This window comes from Chlamydotis macqueenii, chromosome 1 (assembly GCF_036417535.1).
Source record: "Chlamydotis macqueenii isolate bChlMac1 chromosome 1, bChlMac1.mat, whole genome shotgun sequence".
Lineage (NCBI taxonomy): Eukaryota > Metazoa > Chordata > Aves > Otidiformes > Otididae > Chlamydotis > Chlamydotis macqueenii.
In genome coordinates, this window is record NC_141556.1 from 191,033,646 (window position 1) to 191,051,692 (window position 18,047).

The following is an 18,047-nucleotide window of genomic DNA, read 5'->3' on the forward strand; positions in this document are numbered from 1 at the left end:
GGACAGGGACCCTTGCTGTCCTCCTTCCCTGCAGCATCTTACACATGTTCAGGTGTCTCCCTCCAGCTATGCAACACTTAGGCCAAATTGCAGTTACTCCATGGGCTTCCCCACAGCCATAACTATTTACACCAGGTATTAAAATGCACACAGACCAATGAAAGTTAGCCCTAGATTTTGGATGTGAACAGACACTGCCTGCATCCCTGCTAACATCTTTAGGTCACATGCTGCATTCAGACTGTTAAGCCTAGATCCTCTAATCTCTCCACGAGTTGAAGTTCCGTTGACTTTAACCTGCCCAGCCATATCCTTTAAAGCCAGTCTCCCCCAATTATTGCACTATGTGCAGCCACGCTGGACCTCTAAATCTTTCAAGAGGTTTGTAATTTGCTGCATTCCCTAAGGAAGGTTTGGAAGGGGTCCAGGGAGCAAGGCTAATTTAGGAGACAGGAGAACACGTCTTCTGAAGAAATGGCTCCAAGACCTTAACATGTTGGGCCGTGAAAAAGGAGCAGGTGAGATAGGATTTAATTACAGTGTACAAGTACCTAAGGGGGTGAACACAGAACTGGGTCTGAATCTACAGCAAAAAGGTGAAATATGAGGTTATGGGCTGAAATTGAAGTGTATTTCTCTCAGCAGAAGGTTACTCTGCATATGCAATGATCGGGCAAACAAGGCAGTGGAAACTGGTAGTAGATGCAGGAACCTATTTATTACTGTTGCAGTGTCATCAGGTTGCCCTGCTGATGGTTCTTGTCAGTCACAAATGGCTCTTTTTCTGTGTTGTTTGGTGTCTCAATCTACTATGATGTCATTTGTGGGAAGGTTCTTCAAAGTTGAGCTTCCAGGGGTTAAAAATAGAGGCAATATTTAAAGACTAACAGTAAGCAATACCTAACTATTTATTTTTCATTAAATGCTTTGAAGGTTTACGTACATAATATTGTAGGTCTTGCAAAATGGCATGACTCCCTTTATGGTCTGGTGCTGCAGAAGAACACAGCAAATATTGTGCAATTCTGATGAACGTCTGGCAGGTGAAAAGTAAGGTTTCTGTGACACTGACAATAGTAATATGGTATTGGCATAAACAGGCATTCCACCTCATTCACCTTTTTCATGCTTATGTAGTAGGGGAAAAATAAAAGAACTAATCTGGAAGCTGAATACAGCATGTGAAGTATGAACTTAGGCTCCTTTTTAAAAAAAAAATGGTGTCTCTCCACTAATTTGCAATGGTTTGGTTTTACGTTTTTGAATCGGTTTGTGCATCAGCTGGCCCAGTTTGAGCTGGTGCCTCTGACTCTGAAAAATGCCAGGACAGGTGGAGGCAACTGGGACATTGGTCTGCCCCTTTGCAAGCTGAGTAGCTTTGTTTTCACCCATTTGCAATCACTTAACCATCCACTAGTGAAAAAACTACTCAGAGAAAAGGTTAATGAGAGATTTGAGTTGGATTTATGGGGCATTAATAAGCAGGTTATTATTTTAGACAGTCTGCATTCATGCTGCAAGTTTCCTAAACAGTGTTCAGAGTTGATTTATTTACTCCATCAGAACTGCAAGAAAATAATGAGTAAGGCAGCAGTCCTTTCTGCCAATATCTGTGTATGCTCTGCACGTTTTTCTTTTTTTAAATGGTAAATGTCCTATTAACAAGTTTGATAGGCTAGTCCCAAGTCTATCACATCTGTAGATTAATTGGGGATGGGCCATGCCTAGAACTGCTACATCCTTCAAAGGTCCCTGCTAAAGTATTGAGACTTTGATTGCTTCCCATAGCATGTCAGAGCACTCTGCTGGTTCCCTCTAGCAATGGAGATGCTCCAAGTTAAACCAAATGCTCCAAGGAGATTGCTTTTGGTCTCTCCTGGTGGAATGTGTGGTTTTGGGCTGGGTAGTTCCAGTGAGATTCATCTGGGCAGCAAAGCTAACCAATCTATAGTGGCTGTCCTGTGCTGCTTCTGCTGTCCCTGGAGAGAGACAGATTCTTCTGTCATTTTGAAGAAAACATTAACAACTGGTCATGTGGACTGTGCCTAACGGGCCCTGTTCCTAAACTTGGATTATGGAGTAAATCTTGGGTGACTGGTCAGGCTTGTGGGATCCTTTCATAAGTTATGGTTGCAACTTTATGAAAGATATATCCCAGTTGCCATAACTGTAGCCACTCAAACTCAACAGTTTTGTCTTCGCCAGGGCTTTCCTTGCCACTTCTATCGCAAGGCAGATTCAGTAAGGAAAACTGAGACTATCTTCTACTACTTCAGGTTTTTTAATCTGTGTATCTTCAGTCCAGTATCTGTGACAGAGATAATAATCTTTACAATGAGGTTAATAATCCTCCTTTATCAATGTTGCCAATGTATGTGAATTTGTTAGAGCAGAGACTATTTTCTCTGGTGCATGGCAGAAATTTTAGCATTTTCAAATATATTTCACTGCAGCTCAGGACGGAAACAACTTTGTTAATTTCTTCAAAACAGGGAATCCTGAAAGAATTCATATTAAAAGCAATTTTTTCCATCTTTTCAGATTATTTTCTGTTATTTCCAGTAAAATGTTTTGCTAAATTAATTCAAAAACAAATTAAGAACTAGAGTATTTGACTTATTGTAATATCATACTGCAACATGTCAGAGTAGTGGTACACAAACATAAACTTATTTTTAACACTTCTAAATTTTTGCTGCTTCAAATCAGTTTGGGTTTTTTTTTTTGGTGGGAAATCATTTTGCTCATAGTTAAATGAAAAGAACCATTTTTTAAATAAAATGCCTTTGAGGAGCTTTAGTTTTGCTTCCAACCCATCTCCTTGCATCTTTCCTCAGCTGAGTCTTCTAGGTATACTAAAAAACCAATACTTTTCATTTCATTTTGCAGCTCAGATTGATTAATTCCATGGGTGCACTAGTCAATAAATGAATAAGGCAGCAATGACATTTTTAATAAAAAGTTCAGAGTACTGCTGCGGATTGCTTTATTAGACGATATATTTATAAGATCTAGTTAAGTTAATCAACTCTAACAAAATACAACTAGAAGGCACAGCCGTAAACATGCCAAACCAAAACCATGTGAGCCTCAGCAAAAGACACACCTCAGTGATCTGTTTTGTCATGATTCAGCCAGTCATTCAGAGCAAACCACCAACTGGGTTTAATGCTTTGTTGTTGTTGTTGTTGTTGATTTTTGGTGTGGCACCATCTGAAAAACTGTCTTAAATAACTACATTGAATAGGAGCAGACTGGCTAATGGAGGAGAATCACATCTCTGATCAAGAGATTTCTCATGGAAGGAATTCTAGATTCAGCTACTACAGCAAACAATTCCCTTTGTCCATATAGCTTATTTCACTCAGGAAATTGCTTCATGTTATGCTAGCAAAAGAAGTTTGTTGAGGACTTACTCTGCTAAAACAAGCTGCATCTCTCTGGAGAGCAATTTTCCAGGATTTTTTTTTTTTTTTGAGAGTAAACATGGTGACAGATTGAGAATTACTTCACAAAATGCTCTGCAGGTAAAAATCAATCTTGTTTCTAGTAACACACTACTTAAGATGAAGGGTAAAATACAGAGGCTTTTGTCTTTAAATTTGATGTAGAATTTAATTCCAGAAGTTCTAAGGTGCAGAATGTTCTAAAAATATATACACATCTCTTCTCTTGTTTCCTACATGGTTTTTCATCCATAATTGTGATAGATTTTCTTTTTTTAGTACTTTTTAATGGAATCTTGGAAAATAGGAACAAGCATGGAAAATGGCCTTGAGTAGCTGGAATTATTTAATTTGAATTAATGTGTTTTAATTAATTTCTGGCTGAGTATGAATGGTTCATTAATCTTCAAAATAGACTGAAAATCCACTTAGAAGAAAGAATGATACAAAACAGACAACAGAAAACTGTGGAGTTGCGCTGACCTATCAACACTTTAAAAATACTTTAGATTGCTGAAGCAGTTTGGATGAGTAAAACAATTCAAGTCTCCCCTAAGTCAAACTCCTACATAGAAAGCGTAAGACCAGCAACTAGCTAAGTGGTCTTCCAATAAGACCACTGAAAATATTTTCACTTATATATTTTAATTGTCCTTTGATTCTTGATTCCACCTGAATTTAGGGTGGCCAAAAACCCCACAACATCCTAATGTCTTTTTACTATTGAGACACAACTCAGTAATGCTTTTACAGTTTTTTTAAATGCTTTTAAAAAATGATTCCTGATGTGACTGTACAATTAGTGGTCTGTGATGTATCAGTATTTCTAGAGCCTTCAACCAGCCTCATGAGCCTCTACGGGCTGGCTGGCCAACATTTGTGTTTATATATGCTCATCACGATTTGCCTTCTGTATGGCTGGTTGTGCTTTCCATAGTTATTTGTGTCATGTCATGTTCAGAGTTATAGGCTGCGAGTTCCTTGAGCGGGGACTCATTCCTGTGAATTTACTGCACTTTACACAGTAAAGAACTGATTCTTTATATGGAGCCCTGGCCCTACCACAATATAAATAACATTATTTTTTTATATTGGCATAAATCCTTTGAGTCAAAGGGGGAGTCACGGAAAGCGGCAGTGAAGAAGCAGAGACTTCATCACTTTAAAATCGTATTTTTTGAAGCATGTCTTTCTGTGAGATGTTACCCTGAGAAAGTAAGAACTATATATTGAGAATTCTAGTGATATATTTTAATCCACATCAATCTAGTATTAAACACATTCTGGATCTTTTAAGGTATTAACATAGCGGCAAAAAAAAATCTTGCCTTAAGCCACATTTTCTAAACCACAGATCCAACTGCAGATATGAGGTTTTTAGTAAATTGACAGAGGGAGCTGTAAGGGTGGTTTAGATGATTCATATTATTCCTCTGGGCAGAGTCCCAGTTCAGAGTTCTCTGAGTCAGCTTTGGTGTTCCCTTATCAGGAGGCAAAGCATTGTTAGAAAACACCATTTTGGGGCTAAAGCGAATCTTCTGTTGTAATAGCCCTTTGGCACTGACAAATTTTTAGCTCCCTTTAATAGGGAAGCTCGCGATGCATGATGCATGCCAGCTAAATCTAGAGTGCTGCTTGTGAGTCATCTTTGCATCATACTTCATTTTGGAATTTTTGCTTTAAGATGATTTTTTACTTTTCCATTTTTATCTCACTACATTTTAGCTGTTAGTACTGAAATTCTGTGATTTAAACAGGCAGTGCAGAAATATGCTACTAGTATTTTACTGTTACTATTTTGATCTTTTTCTTCAGTTTTTTTCTCATCCAGATGCAGTACCTTTTTTTATTGTGCTTGTATCCACACTGATTAACTCAGCTTCTATATATTCTCCCTTCTGACATCTAGATTTACCAGTGCTGCCTATATATTGGCTTCTGTTCTGCTTTAAGTCTCAAGATGGACCTGCTGGCTTGCCAAGGTATGGAAACTCAGGCCTGGTTAGCAAAAAGACCAGAGGCCAGCAGCAACTGGGCTTTAGCTCACTTGCAGTCCTGTAGAAGTGTGGCAGCTTGGGGTGTTTTGTTCCCCCCACCACCCTCCTGACCCATCCTATGGCAAGACCCTCACAGTGACCTATGCTTAGCACCCCAGGACCCTCTTTCCTGGAACAGATTTTCTGCTTAATGACATTTATGGCATATGGATCCATTAACCCAGAAGAGATGATGCTCTAATGGCAGCAGCAGAGGAGGCTTCTCATTGATTGCCCAGGAGCTGGAACATTTGTTTTCTAGACCCTCAATCTGAAACACTGGTCCTGCTTTCCAGGAAAGTCCATCAGCCGCTATACTGCAACGCAGTCTGGCATGGCGCAGTTCTCCTGCCAGCACCAAACACCCTGCTGAAAAGGACAAGAGATTTACAGGGCAAAAGCTTGGCAGGTCTTTGACCTGTTGTGAGAGGAACCTCCCTGGAAAGGGAGAGTCCCAGGTCCTGCTCCTCACTCCCAAATTTTTTTTTTTTTTTTTTTTGCAATTCATTTGTGACACTGAGATTCAAAGTCTTTCTAAGCTGGGGTGAGTTCTGGCTCCAAATGTAACTATAGAGTATGAGCTCACCCATTCTCTGACGAGTGCCAGTAAGGTGTCAGATCACTTAGAGTAACATATAGCTCAAAAATATCAATCTTCACCTTAAATCGAAAGCATTTCTAGCTCTCTGGAAAAGTAAGCCTCCGTTTCCATCCATGTGAGCCTTCCCCCAGATCCCTCCCCGCTGTACTAGACAATTCTGCTTCTCAGGTCCCTTCCTTTTATCTTTATCCTCACTTTACAAGATAGAGACACAAAAGGCCCAATATCAGATGCTGTTGTTCATGTACAACAAGCTTACAAATGTGTGCTCCAGGCACCAGCAGAGTCAGGCAACTGGGCTTGCCCAAAGGCAGAGCTGCCCAGGCTTGCCAGGAGGCAGAGCTGCCGGGGTGGCCTCTCCCTGCCCCGAGAGAGCTGCTTGGAGAGACGGTGGGAGGTCATGGACCGTGCCCTTCCCTGCCCAGTCAAGGCTAGGACGACAGTCACGTCCCTGCTTGGAAGGCATCATTCACTGCAGAGCATACATCAAGAGAAAGGGAGCATCAGGGGAGCAACGTGTTTGGCATAGGTAGGACAAATGGGAATACAGGGAACCTGGAGGGGGAGGTAAGTGGGAACGGGGTGCTAAGGACTGTGAGAAGCCTCGGGCAGGGGACAAGCCTTGGAGCTAAACAACTAGATTTTGTTGGAGATGTCTTTGGGAAGAGCTTGGAATTAGGGTTTTTTTGTGTGTGTGTTTCAACCTCTCCCTCTCTCTTTTATTCTGACTCCATGATTTTTCATACCGCTGTAGCAGACAGACAGATGTCTGTTACATCTCTTACTGCCATAACCCTTTCTGCCATAATAGCTTCCCCTTTCTGGCCTTTAACCTTCCCTTGAGCAGAGACTATTATTGCTGTTAGCCAGAGATGGGGTAGAAAAGTATAGCTTAATAACAGTAACCATACACAAAAAAAAAGCTTTCCAGAGGCTGCCAGGGACTGATATAAAAGGTATACAAATCCTATGGCTCAGTATCTTTGACTAGCCTATGAAACAAGTTTTTAGTAAGTTGACAGATGTGTTACTGAATAATGGCTCCAAAAAGTCTCTTTAAAAGTCTATTCTTTATTCTCAAGATGGGAAATTATTTTGAAAGCAGGAAGACAGTTGCAATTGCCATTTTTTGCTAACTTTGTTAGATACTAAGCTGTGATACCTTCAGCCCAGTAATGTTTATAGATCTGTCCCCTCCAGTATTCAGTACATTCCTACTTGTAATGTCTACAGTGCTCTAGCTTGTAGAAAAACAACATTGCAAGAGAGGGAAAGCTAATGTTTAGCAACTATCAGAAAAAAAATTGACAGCATAAATAAAGCTCTAGAACCAGGTCTTCCTTTCAATGTAGCAGGCTACTTGAACTTTTTCTGCAAGATCAATATTTTTATATTTGCTGAATTTCTAGAGGCAATGTCTTCAGTTTGCAAGATTTTTAGCCTGGGTGAGAGCGTGAAGAATATCGAGGGAGATGCATAGGAGCCAAAGAAGAGGCTTCGAAAACAGCACATTGGAAAATCTCCAGTTGTTTTAACTCCAAAGAACACTCAGTTTTACAACACAACTAGCATACAATCCCTCATCTTTCACTTGTAATTCGGCTTCTGAAGATGTTTGCCTTCTCCCTCTGCATCATTAGCGGCCAGTTTATCTCTGCTGTCCCAGCCAGTTCCCCAGGCTAGAGACACTTCTGTCTGTCACGTACTCCTTCAAGGGATTTCTAAGCTCCTCTACGCTTTTATGGGGAGTGACTTTTCACATATCTTTTGGGAGAGGATAAAGAAGTTAATGCATTTAATTCAGCCTTAGCCTCTGCTTAATGTAGAAGTAACCTTGTGTTTAGAAATTCCTAAGAGTCATGCTAGCTGCTACAGAGTAAGAGACACTCACAGAATTGCCAGATTTGTAACAACAGGCATGCAAATCTGTGACTGCTTATCCTCAGTTGTCTTACTTCCGTTTATCATAAGTTCCTCAAATATGTGCTAATGGAGTACACTCCATACAAAAGATGCTGCACAAAATGAAGATGTTTTCTGGAAGCAAATGGAAAAGGGGAATTTTGAAAATTGTGAAATTGGCATAATTTTATGTCTTTATTTATCTGGTCAAGTACCCATCAGATTAAATGGAAATATTGCTACATAAATATTAATTTGAGATAATATGGTGGTTGTAAAAGACATTTAGCCTGGGAGGTATGTAACTAGTTGCCACTGCCATCTATAAACAAAGTAGACACAATTGAGGGAACCTTCTTGGCTGTCTTTTCAATAATAGTTACCCCTTAAAATACAACTTTCACAGTATGGTGGGCATTTCTACAATAGCATTTAAACTGTCTCTGAAGTAGTGCTTCCATTTGCAGTATTTGACTGACACCACTACATAAAAACTCTCCCAATGCAAATCCTGGAAGTTAGGCCAGCATTTTATCTTACTTGCATAGGTGGAGTTTCACAACTGGAAGAGTTATTTTGGGCACTCAGAATACTGACACTGTCTTCAGCCTGGAGGCTGGTTGGTGCAAATGAATGGTGGTCATTGCTGTTCTCCCATGTTTCTCTATTGTATATGGAAATGGAGGGTGGTGAGGGGGTTCTGTAGCAGTGAACACATAGCTAGCAGGTAAACTCACTGGCTCTCCACATCTTGCTGTGAGGAAACTCAACAATATCTCAGGTAGACGCTCATTAAAAACTTCTAGCTGCCTTTACCCTTACTGGTATGGTGTTTATTTAGGATACTTTCAAAAATCTTTGGAATTGTTTATGTATGTTAACACTGATTTACTTAACTGAAAGTTATCTATGACAAGAATTCACTAAAAATGTGATGCCGCCAGGTAGGTGTTGTATTAAAAACAAAGGGGAGCTCAACCTTTTGCACAATTACACAAATACATGTAAATAACTCATACAGAAGCATGCTAAAACAACACTAATTGCTTATCATGGCCCTCAGTCAAAAATTAGCATGTCTTGTTTTACCATTGCCCTTCCTATATTGACACCTCCTTGGTCACCCATCTCATGTGGAGGGTGAAGCAGGAAACCCCAGGCTACAAAACTGTAGAGTCATGTAATTAAAAACTATATTATAATATACAATGGGAACAAGATGAAGGTGTGTAGACAGCTCTCAGTCTGATATTTGTCACTCTCTCACTGTAATGGGAACTCGGAGGAATCTAAAATCACAGCCCTCCGATGATCTAAAGGATTGATGACAGTAGTGCCTTGTAACAAACACATGCGGAGTACAGCCCAGACTCTCTAATAAGCAGAGTTCTTGCATAAGTATTTGCATATGTGCCAATATTCCATTAGCATGGGGGATTTTAGAGTTTTAGAACATAAAAATAACAGGTTAAAATGCGACAGGAAAAGGCTAGTAAGTATGTCAGGTTGTGAATATAAGCAATTTAAGGGTGGTGTTATAATTTTCTATATATATGTACACAATCTGACTCTTATCAAGGTAGTTAATTTTCATCTGCTTGAGCAACAGAAATTTTAAACAAATACAAATCTTCATTTGCCCGTTTATTTCTTATCATGCATCCCATTTCCTGAGCTCAGAGCATGTGTGTTCCAGGGCTTCTTGGAGCCCTGAGGATGTAAGTTTTTGGGAAGTGACACAACTGATTTCCCACTTACTGCACCTCCTTTGCTTTGTTTCCTATGAGGGACTCTATTCCTCTCGAGAAAGCCTGAGAGTAACTCCACTTTTCATTGCTTTTGGGCATCATCTTGCAAAGCATGGCTTGACTAAAGCAGCGCAGCCTTATGGCTAATAATACGCAGTGCCTTTGTGGCTGCAGGCCCTGCCATGTGTTCACACAACTTCTGGTGATCAAAGATGAACAAGACCAATTCCATGTTCCCCCACCACCAAAAAGCACAAACAACATTCATTTGCTGCACTTTAAAGAAAGAGAGAGGTGGCAGCGAGAAACCTGTCAGGAATAAGTGCCCTCGTGAGGGTGGCTGGAGGCATTGACATTGCTCATTTCTTGTCATGGCCACTCTTCCTGGTTTGCAATTTATGCTTGGTTGAGGTGTAGAGGAAAGGCCGTATTTCATACAGCAGCTTCGCCCTGTCATTGCTTTGGCTCAGGGAGCCAAGGTTGCATTAGTTACAGTCCTTTACAATTTTTAAGCTTCTCTTAGGAGAAGTGGAGAGTAAAACACATTTAAAAAAAACAACCAGAGAGAACCCAATGTTTTGAAATTGGAATGTTTGTTGTTACACAAATGATCCCTTTGGAGAGGCACACTTTAGAAGTGGCTGATATTTTTCAAAAGGAAAGGCCCGTGGCTTTTTGAAGATCGAGCCCTCTTAAGATATTTTGTGATGAAAATATCAAAAACTTTTGGCCTTAAACTATATGAAGCATTAGGGTAGGAAGCCACAGAGAGCACAAACTAACAGCATTCGTTCTACCATTTCTTTGACGAGAAAGCTAATGAAACTGTCGAATATTTACTCACTTTTCTGCTTTTTAACTAAAAATTGTCAATGTGATGATTATTCCTCATTGTTAAAAAAAATTTATATATCTAGCATGACGCCAACACTTTATCCTGGTATGATTTACAGTCACTGAGTTTAATATCCATGAAAAACTGATTTGCTGACAGATTTTTAACTCATGCTATGATGGTACAGGCATCCTGAACCATAACAGTCTCTATAAAAGTATGTACAATATGGACAAATGAATGTGCTGGCATTTTTAATGAATGAAGATTGAAACTGAATTTCTGGCACTTCTAAAACTCAGTCAAGGCAACTAGGTTTCTTCTTGTCTCAAGGGAAAAAACTGACTAATTTCGCTCCTCTCTAATATCTGCATTAATGACTTATCTGCAGCACTCTGAAGGAAAGAAAATCTTTTTACTTTAGCACCACACACTTTCACTTTGTACTTGTAAAAGAGAGGATGAAAGACACCATCAATCTCAGAGGTTAATATATTTTAATAGAGTTGCAGAGCCCCTTGCCTCGCAAGAGGAGGGTGTTGACCATTTGATTGGATGCTTGTATACTGCATAGAACCTAGAAATAACCATTCTGCTTGTTTAAAGGGCTCCGTAACAGAGTTTGCATTAATACTGTGTTTCCATGGGAATCAGATTAATTGAATTTCATGTTCTGTGTGAGTTTCACCCTGCCAGGCAATAGACATCCCCTTTGATTAAGATTTCTATTTATCTTTCTTTTTTATTTATTAAAGGTTGGAAAGAAATGGTTTATGTAGGAAAAGAAAACAAGAAAAAAGTTAAATAAATTTCCTGCATTTTGCTTCATATACCTTTTAGTCTGCATATAAAGTGAGAGTTTCAGATATTTTTTTCTACTCCAAATTTCTTTCTGAAAAATAATATCCAGCTTATTCTTTATTTATGGACTACACTTTATGTGTAGTAGACCCTTTACAATTTCTAGCTGCATCAACTAGTGGATTGCACATTTTTTTCATTATGTGGTAGTTATTTGCTGCTTCATTCCACAAAGTCATGTGGAAATGCCCAAAGCAGTTTTATTCTGCGTAGAGGAAAGATGTTATGGGCGGAGAAAATCTGAGGAAATCTCACAGGAGAAATTTATACTGTAAGGAACAAAAGTTATGAAAGGTCCAGAGAAAAGCTCAAAAATCACCTCTGAACTTGGCATGTATTTATTGCATGTGCCATGAAGGTTCTCTGAGTTAACTCTTTGGATACCACCACCAAGGTGTATCACAGCAGTATGCCTCAGATCCACTGCTTAATTCTTTGTGAGACCTAAGCTGGTAAGCTTAGAGCTAGTTTAGATATTTTTATACTACATTTGTTATACCATTTGAAATGTTTAATTGTTTGAGTTATTTGATTAAAAGTCCAGAAGGATCCTTTCTATGGGGAAAAGATCCTCTGATACCATAAGTCTCTTTAAATTAGCAAACACAAGAAGAAATCTCAGTAAGTAGAAATCTGGAATTTAAGAACTAAAACTAGAAAACAGATGAGTGCAACTAATTATTGGAAAATCTCAAAAGGGAGGAGACGAAAAGCAGAAATACAAACAGGGAATTTGTTCAAAATAGCTAATCAGGCCTCAAGTATGCACCTTGGCTTAAGAAACACTTCCTCTGTACATAAATAAAATTTTGGACACCTCTGAAGCAACTATCACTAAAGTATTGCTAGGTGTTTTGACTTTGCCTGGTAAAACTGGGAAAAAAAACATAAACTTGGGCAAAAACCCCATAATCTTAGCCAAAAAAAAAAAAGAAGAATTCAAAAGAACAGTGAATTTCTGTCAAATTAACTGAATACTTAATAATATTTTTAAAAAGTCACATGGGGAAGCAAGAACTAGAAGGGTTGAAAGTACTGGAATACTCATCTGAACACTTTATATTTGAACACTTATTTCTTTTGGAAGCCCTGAAAAATTAATTAGATTAATAAAAAGGAGTAAATATCCCCCAACATAAATTCATCTCTTTTTTTTTTTTCAGATTAAACAAAAATACATTGGGTCACCCGTCAAAAATATGTTGGTTTTGAGGGGAAGAGTTCTTTCACCAAAAAAATATTGCTTGACCAAAACCAATTGAGCAGGATTCACCTTGGCCTTATTGCATATACAGATAGGGATCACAGGAGGTTGTCCAAAATAACTTTTGCTCCCTCTGAAATAACTTATCTTCATTGAGGCTGACACAGTCCTCCCTTGCTGCCATTTATACCTCATGCACTCAGCAGATCTTGAGAGGAGTCTGCCCTCTGGCACGGCCTTTGTAGTAATAGGCATTTATTGCGGGGGGGTGGGGGTGTGGGGGGGTGGGGGGGGTGGGGAGGAGGTAGGTGGGTCACCAATTCTTTAGCATTCATTACAGACACTGATTAGAGAGGGTGATAAAGACGTTGCTGGAGTCCAAAGCCCATCTTGGGCTGATTAAAAAAAAAAAAAAAAAAAAAAAATGGACGCATCTATTTACTGCTGATATTTTCATACACATGGTTTAGTGATATTAGATGCAGAAGATGTAGCAGAGGCTTTAATTTGTTGCAGTTCTGGTCTAATAGGTATAAAGACACCAGAGGATTCTGAAATACTGAACTCAGAGGTGTTCTGACAAACCTTTGTACTCATAATAACAAGAGCTAGTGTGAGCTTACACAATTTAAAACTAATTGCCCAGCCAACATCCTCATTACCATATTGATGCAGTTCATAAATCGAAGCCCTGCCTATTCAAGCTGTTTACCACTCTTGCATTAAGCAGCGTATTTCAATGAAGAAATGTAGCGTGTTGCCAAAACACTGCAGAAACTTTATAAGACTGATAGGAGTACAAACCTGGGGAGCCGAAATGCCACGAACACATGGCACTAAAGCGCCTGTTCTTGTTTGTTTTCTGAGTGTCTTCTGATTTAGCCTTGAAACTTTCCGTAATTAGGTACTGCAGCACAGATACAGGTCCTTACACAGCAGAGAGCTGCTGGCAATTCTGATCAATTTGGCTTCCTACAAGAGCTTCTTTGCTTAACCAGGAGACTCATATGTACTTTTTTTTTGAGAAATATTGGACTTAGGCCAGCTGAAGGTGTATACATTAAGAATGTAGGCTTTTTATACAGGCAAAGGAGAGGTCGAGGCTCTTACCTCCTAAATAAATGACTAATCCTAAATTAGTCACCAAAATTAGGTGCCTGAAGTTAAATTCTTTGAATAGCCTACTAAGTAAACTGAAGGTACAATTCATTTGCCTAAACAAGTGCCTGCCTGTGGGTGCCAGCAGTGCCCTTTGAGATACCCACATCATAGAAATGCCAAAGAAGTTGGAGGAAGTTTGCATCTCTGAGCTGACAGCTGAAGGCCAGGTGGGATGGTCTAGGATATCTCAAAGGCCATTAGAAGCCTTTGTTTAAGTCATTGAATTTTTCCCTATTTTTCCTTCAGATATTTAGTGAGCTGGTTTAGATATCAGTCTGAAGCAGGATTAATAAACTTGTGCAGGGCTCAGTAGCTACCATGGTCCAGCTGCTTCCAGCTCCCTAGGCTGGCTGGTTTTGGACCAGCTGGGAATTTCTGCAGAGGCCTGAGCCTGTTCTTATCCCAAACACCAGTGTCCTGTGAGTTATTTTTCTGTTTATACTTTGCTCAGAAAACAGCCAGAGAGATTTATGTTTGTTGCGGTTTCCCATGAGCTGAGCACAGTAGATCTTGGAAGCTGCTGGGAAGCCTCTGCCCCTGTGCCAGGCTTTCACCCCTGTGGTAGGCATGGCCACAGGCTGCAAGGACACAGAGAGCTGAAGCAAGAGTGAAGGCACAAAAACAACCTTGAAGGATCAGGACTCAAAATTGGACTTGCTGGTGTGAGGGAAGAAGCAAAAGCAGGGCACTGAAGAGTTACTGAAGGCTGTAGGAGCTGTTCAGGGAATTTCACAGATTCTGGGAGGGGGTAGTGGTTTGGTTAAGATCATTGGTTATCCCTGGTAAGAGAACCTAGTTCAAGGGGAAAAGGGCAGACATTTTAATGAAATGCAACTCTTCTCTATAAATTGAATTAGCAAAAAGAGTTCAGCCTATCAAAACAAGTGCCGATCTTCAGACATGATGCCTCTGTCTCTTATGTTCTTTGTGTAAATTCAATCATGACAATTAGCAAATCAAACACGACAATTTTTGCAGATGGAAGATGAGATGTGATTAAGGCATGGCTTTAGTGAAAATGAAACTTTGATTCCTGTCTACATCTCTTCAGCTGGCTGTGTGGTCACAGTAGATACAAGCGTGCAATTCCTTATATGCAGACAGTGGATAATAATTATTATAAGTGCAATTAATATGAACTGATACTTTCTCATGAAGGCACTCAAGGCAGTTATATGTTTTCATTCTTCAGAGATGGAAATAAGTTGAAAAAAATTGATTTCTTTCATCTTAAGGAATTATGAATCATACAATAAACACAGACCATACCAGCCTCTGCCTCCGTGAAGTGCCAAAATAACTGCTTTTCTCCAGTGTCCTTGGCTGCTGCTGTGTGTCACAGGTTCACCAGAGATTTCTCAGAGGGATGCATGCAATTTTGAGAAGCCACCCAAAGTGTATCCTCTTGCAGACTGTTGTGAAGGACAGTTGTGTGCCGATATACAAATTTCAATAGACAAGAGCTACATAGGAAAAAAAAAACAAAACAAGCTGCTTGCTAGTTACCTAACTTCTTGAGTGAAAAATGGTTGTCTTACATCATTTCTCTGCCATGACCTTAAAAAAAAAATTAAAGATGTGAATATGACCCTTAAGCCATCCATATTAACATAGATGTCCTCCAATATGAAAAAAAAAAAGGTTCTTCAAGCCTCTTTCCTCTTGTGCAAAATGAAGATGAATTTCCAACCAGCCATTGAGCATGCCATATGTAATGAAATTCACTTTACAGGCTGAAGAAACAGCAGTAGTATTTAAAGTAGAGGGAGAAGCAGCTCATACCTGTGTGTTTTTGCTTGCAGAAAGGCTGTTTCCTGACTTTGGTTTGGACTGGCTGCTTAGATGAAGAGCTGGGATCTTACCAATGCCAAGATCCTCAATCTAAAGCAAGACAGACTTTTTTTTTTCCTATGTGGTTTATCCAGTGTTATTTAAAAAATATTTATTAGGTGTTGGTTCATTTTGGGGCCTGTGTTTATGAACAGTGTCTGTGTATGACTGGCTGCTCTTCCTGTTTCATGCTGATTGCACCGTTCATAGAAAAACAAAGCCAAAGTATTCTAGGGCAATACATTAAAAAATTCTGGTTTTCATTTAATACCACAGATTTTAGATAACCACATAGGCACACACACTCACTTTTCACCTCTTATTTCCTGTGAGTATTAGGATTTTCAGCAACTACAATTAGATTTAATTTCTCAAGTAGTTCAGACTGTACTCTTGAATCACTCAAAATTGCCTTCTAAAAGCATGTAGTCAAACAACCTCCAGCCAACATCTCATTAGGAGCTTGATGCTGCATTCTATAGGTGCAAGACAAAATAGATGAGGCAGAACAAGGAACATAAAAGCAACACGTTGAATGCAAAGCTAAGAGGAGCCTAATGGTAGAAGGAAAGCCAGATCTTACTCTTTAAAGATATTTAATTCATGTTCTCAGAGACATGCTGAAAGACATATGCCCTCAGTTCCCCATTCAAACCTGACTCGTTTTTGGTACCTTCTTTTGGGAGGATGCAATCAGGTATGTAAAAGTGTGAGACTCTTCCAAGTTTGAAGAATCATGTCTAGTCCTTCATTTTACTGGTGCTCACACATTCCTGTTGTTTCTTTTTGCTCACAATTGCAACCATGCTATTCATGGACCGCAGAGAGCAGAATGATTTGCAAAGCCAAGGCCCACATTATGTAAGCTGAATAGGACTGAACATTGCCCATGCATCTAAGTCTCTAGAAATGGCAATAGTTGTATTACAGAGAGTATTTTCTCACCTTATTTGCAGTTAAGCCACTGTTCCCACATGGCAGTAAGGTGACAATGACAGTGTTGTTGAGAACGCTGTTTTAGAAGGAGAGACAATTGAGTCAGCACACTGTCAGGATGTTAGTGCCTGGACGGGATTAAACTCAACCTTATGCTCAGCTAGTTACACAAAATGCACCCGTGATCCCTCCTGGAGCCGAGTCTTTCCCCGCTATATACTGCAAGTAGGTCCAGCTGTAAGTACATTGCTGACATAGCTGTGTTAGTGAAGATGGTGGTTGGAAACCAGCACATCTGTGACCAACAGTTGCACCAAAGACAAATATGAATGTAAGCACAGTTAAATTAGCAAACTGTCCCTTTATCATTGTAGTTTGTTGTATTTGAGAAGATATTTTACTTTCCTTGGAAACATAAAATGAGTTTGTGTCACGGCAGAGGTGGGGACAGACATGGCAGAGCTAAAGGAGAGGCTCAGAGCTGTCCTGGGATAATAAACACTTCTAAGTTGAGACAAGCCTCACTAAGCTGTCATATAAAGTAATTCCTGTAAAAATGGTTGCCTCAAGATGTGGCTTCATTTGCTGAGTGACTCATTCATAAATACGCCAAATTCTTTGCTGACTAAAATACTGTTTCACTTCAGCGAAGGCAATCAGGTGTATGAGGTACAAGAGAAATCACATCTTAGTGCCGCCTCCCTCACTCACTGAGATGAGTCAGGAGAAACATAGATTGGGCAGCATCTGTGCCAAATACCTGTGCCTGGATATCTCAAGGTTACTACTAGTACGCAGGATCCATTACATGAGTAGAAGGATATTACAGCTTTTCCATTTTTGCTGCTTGCTCTATCAAAAGCAACATAGAGAAACACTTCCAAAGCTATAACTCAGAGTCTTCTTACCTCATATTTCCAATAACAATTCATCCTTCTCCTTTCCAGGCTAGGTTTGCAAATAACTGATTTATAATCACCCTCAGAAACTCACATGTCCATTCACCTACACTACAGCTACACTTTGCAGCGTATGCAGAAGTCTGTCTGCAAGCTGTGATCCTATTAATATATGTAAAAGGGAACACTTGCGAAGCTTTGGCAGCAAATGTAGGTCTGGAAGAAACATAGGCAAACACTAATTAGAATTTTGCAAGTGACGCGGAGAGCTAATTTTGGTATTCCTTTATACTGGCTTTATACTACATCAAAACGTGTTTCTCAGCCCACCCTTTCAAACCTGACAGCATCCAAAGTCGAGTGTGTGCAGCAGGAACCTGACTCCAGGTGCTCCAGGTGATAAAGCAAAGTGCAATGGCATAATGTGAAGAATGAGGTCACACTGTATTTTTAGAATTGCCTGATGTTCCTGTGAAGCATGCTCTCTCTTTCTTTTTTTTTTTTCCTTCCCTCTCCTTTTTTTTTCTGTCTTTTTCTGTGAATAATTTGGCCAGTGCTTGCAGAAGGCTGTTTTCGCCCCAGGGATTC

The 18,047-nt window shown here is 39.7% G+C and overlaps 1 protein-coding gene across 7 annotated transcripts in view; it reads left to right on the top strand.

Annotated features, from left to right (window-relative positions):
- The window catches only part of STARD13 (StAR related lipid transfer domain containing 13), a 302,655-nt gene that overhangs the window by 25,928 nt on the left and 258,680 nt on the right, over nucleotides 1-18,047 (top strand). Inside the window, exon 1 of one of the 7 annotated variants that reach the window (XM_086771986.1) lies at nucleotides 1,984-2,079. The exons of the other annotated variants lie outside the window; for them this stretch is intronic. The gene's annotated coding sequence lies outside the window, so the exon portion shown is untranslated. Of the gene's footprint in view, nucleotides 1-1,983; nucleotides 2,080-18,047 lie in introns of those variants that run through there. 7 annotated transcript variants of the gene reach the window in all.